We start from the raw sequence: 3011 nt of genomic DNA, 5'->3' as shown, positions 1-3011 counted from the left end.
CAGCTGGGTAGGCAGGTGAGTGAGATGCTCAGCCCATAGCAATACACACACCGACTCCCTGCAGGGTGTGTTAATTTAGGCTCGACACTGCCATAGCCATGGGGCTTCTGGCTGTGCTGAGCTGAACTGGCTCAGGACTGCCTGCAAATGCCAAGCAGACATACCCCAGGAATTAGGTATCTTTTCCCTCTTTCCATTTTAGAAGTTTGACCAGATGATTATTATCTAAATAAGTTGAGCTTTCCATGTAATCAAATGTAAATACGAACCATATATTTTCCTTAGTGCTCAGGGATTATGATGGGTTCCGTCTCTTTCACAGCAGTTCGTAGAATGGTGTTCATTACCCTAATTTGTTTTTCTAGCACATTCTTTCTGTCTGCGAGGTTTGACACTTTGGAGTCTTATTTGATCTGCAGTGTTATGTCCTAAATCTATCCCTGGCTATGTACTGTCTTTTTAATTTTTAAACTGCATCAGAAGAATCCTTGAAGAACTCAGGCCGACATCCAAAAAATATTTGCCACCTAATGCCCCCCCCGAGCAACTAAGTCTCTTGAGAGCAATAGGACTTTCATTCCTAAATTCTTTCCCCAGTGAATACAAGTGCTGAAGTTGCTATTTTCTGTCTTTAAGAAGAATAAAAAGATGTCCACAAGAAGAAATATTCTGAAACATTTTGATTCCAAAATATCCATGTATTTCATTTTGGTCCGTTTAATTGACATGAGCTCCATTTCAGGTCACCTGAGGGTTGAACTGGATTTCTCTCTTGGGGTCCATTGCCTTGTGATGTTGTGGTTTTGGAGCCTGATGCTCTTACCTCTCCCTGGAAAACAGTTTGACCACGCTATGCTTCCCCGAATGATAAGACCTTCTCATAGGTGTTATTTGGAAAGTGTTGGCCTTCAGGAACTCCAGCCTAAAGCAAAATATAAGTGCTCATTTCTGTGTATCTAAGTGACATGATAAGAAAGGTTAAAATTGATCAGACTTGAAATTAAACATATTGAGCACAGTCTTCTGAACTAAGTTGACCTTTTCTGAAAACAAAATTGAAGATTGAAAAAGTTAAATAAAGTTTCCTACTGGCTATCTCTTATTACTTACTGGTGTAAGTAACTATTGTCAGCTGTAGCACAACAGGTTATTCTAGAAGATGTAAGTAAGTCATGCACCAAGCATAAAGCCAAATTTAGTGTTGAGGAAATAGAGGCTGATTTCCAACCCTTTATAAATATCATATGTCAACTGTTCATACGCATTAGCAAGCAAAGTCAAGTTACATTTTAATAAAAACATAAATATATCCTTGATGGCAGTACAATATGTAGCAAGACACTTGTAGACTTGAAGTCATCTATTAAAGTTTATCAATCTGATTTTAGATTATTTTTATCTTGCTTTTTCTTATGTGAATATTTCTTAAGACAATACTTTCATTAGGTGACCAGATGAAGTAGTTCAGAAGTATAAAGTTTCTGAAGTATTAGATAACTGATTAATATGAGTGCATAAGGAAATATTACTGCCTGCCCAGACACAATGGCACCCACATTTGCCACCCACAGTTTTTCCCCTAAGCAACTAGCATCCAATTTAGCTCTCCCCAACCCAAGTAGACACATTCATGCTAATTATCACTTTGTAAATTGTCACTCATGGCTGTTTCTTTAAAGGATGGCATAATTACAGAGTCATATTACAGATAATGTTATTTATTGGATAGTCTTTCCTAGACACCTGTCGGTAAATAGCTCTTCTTCAGGCTTTTTCTCTGTGGTTACATCTCATAAATACATCTTCAGAAAGTACTGTACATCAGACCTTTTGATTTTCCACCTCCAGGTATTAGTGGGTCTTCTAACTCTAAGCTTTTGAAGATGCCATACAATGGGGAGGATGGCTAGAAATAAAGGTGGGATTCAGGAAACCTCTGAAGAGCTTACTGACAAAGAAAGAAGGTTAAACAAACAAACAAAAAAGGAGGTTAGCTTTTTTTTTATAAATCTGACATTTTACTGACTAGACTGGCATTTTATTCTAGACTTTCTCTTGATCTTAGAAAGCTGCTCAGTCTAGTTAAAGTGGTACAGAAGTGCATATGGTTGTCTAAGATACTCCCGTATAAGAAGGGAATAAGCTTTGTTTCTGTAGTGCATGTTTTGTGCTTCCAAATCCTCGCTTGTACTAAATTAAATCTAAAAATTATCCTCCTAACTAGCATAGTTATTTGGGCATGAAAGCTATATAGACATAGCTACATAGACACTAATTTGTCAATAAGGAGGGAACACACATGATACTACTATTACTTAGCATCATTCTCTCTAGCGCTGAACGCTGCTCTGTTGGCTCAGGGACTCCACAGGTCTTTGGCAGTCCGATGTCAGCAGGTTTGTTGTGTTTTTTGGAGTTGATGTGGAGGCATAGCATCTCAGTGCCGGATGCCTCATTGATTCCTCAGAAGTCTTGTGGACCTCTGTCCAGGGCAGATTGGCTCCACAGAGGACAAATATCCACAGGAAAAATGTCCTTGGCGCTAGTAGAAAGACAGAATTCTCCTTTCTTCTTCTGCTCTCTCCTCTTTATATTCTCCAACAAGTTTGCCAACCAAAGTGGCCATGCCACTTAGTACAGTGGATATTTTATCAACTGAAAGCACAGCATTAGCCTGACAAACAGTGCCTCGCACACAGAGGAATGCAGATTTAAACATGAGCCTTCTGAGATAAGTGCACATATGTTACATGAAAATGTGCTGAAAATTGATATGTATAGGTTTCCTGTTTGACAAGGAAACTCTCCTGAAAATCACAGAGCAGCCTAATGGCAGCTCATATAGGACTGCATCATCTCTCCCTACAAAAATCTCTGAAGGAGGTGAGGAGGAAGATGCCATAAGGCATGCATCCAGATTGTCCAAGTCATGGGTTGGGCTATTGCTATGTCGAGTGAATGCTGCTCCCAGAAACACCCATTTCAAGTTGAATTTGATTTTCCTTTTCTAC

The sequence above is a fragment of the Pygoscelis adeliae genome, unplaced genomic scaffold (genome assembly GCF_000699105.1).
Source record: "Pygoscelis adeliae isolate BGI_AS28 unplaced genomic scaffold, ASM69910v1 Scaffold69, whole genome shotgun sequence".
Lineage (NCBI taxonomy): Eukaryota > Metazoa > Chordata > Aves > Sphenisciformes > Spheniscidae > Pygoscelis > Pygoscelis adeliae.
This window is presented reverse-complemented; position numbering follows the sequence as displayed.